The sequence below is a fragment of the Plasmopara halstedii genome (assembly GCF_900000015.1).
Source record: "Plasmopara halstedii genome assembly, contig: Scaffold_614, whole genome shotgun sequence".
Taxonomy (NCBI): domain Eukaryota; phylum Oomycota; class Peronosporomycetes; order Peronosporales; family Peronosporaceae; genus Plasmopara; species Plasmopara halstedii.
In genome coordinates, this window is record NW_020187532.1 from 1,337,768 (window position 1) to 1,338,444 (window position 677).

Genomic DNA, 677 nt, shown 5'->3' on the forward strand with positions numbered 1-677 from the left:
TTCCAATGAACCAAATAAACATGTGCAAGTGGCTTGGCCTCGCCAACTACTTGCACAAGTATAGCGAGAATTATGCGTACCATTGTCGAATCGCCTTAAAGGGAATGCGGAGTGGTATTGGGACACCAATTATCGAGAGGATTTTGATGGGTTTGAAGACAGCCTCCTTCGTGTACTAACGCTAGCGTTGCCAAACCCGGATCATTCTTTTAAGGTCATCATTGACGCTTCGGACTGTGCCGTCGGCGGACTGAGCGCGTAAATCGCGTCGTCCAAGACGTTCTTCGTAGCGTCTGCGCCATCACGCCTAAGCGCTGAAGCGCTATGCTGTTACTCGTAGAGCTTGCTCTATACAATGCAGTGCATTCATCTACCGGCTACACGCCGTTTCACGTGAACGGGCTTGATATTTTTTCGCGTCCTGCTGACGCCACCATCCCATGACTTAGGGCTTGGTGGGGGAAGATAGCCGAATGGTTAGCTGACGCCAGCCCTCTTCTGTCCGTAAAGAAGTCGATGACTTCTTGTCTACCAGACTGAGTGTCCTACGACAGGTTCGCGATGAAATGGCTGAAAGCCAAGACATGCAGAAGGAATACGTAGACGGAAAAGGAAGAAGAAATGCTGAAAACATCGGAGACCTGGTTTAATTAAATGCTAAAACCCATCCTACACTG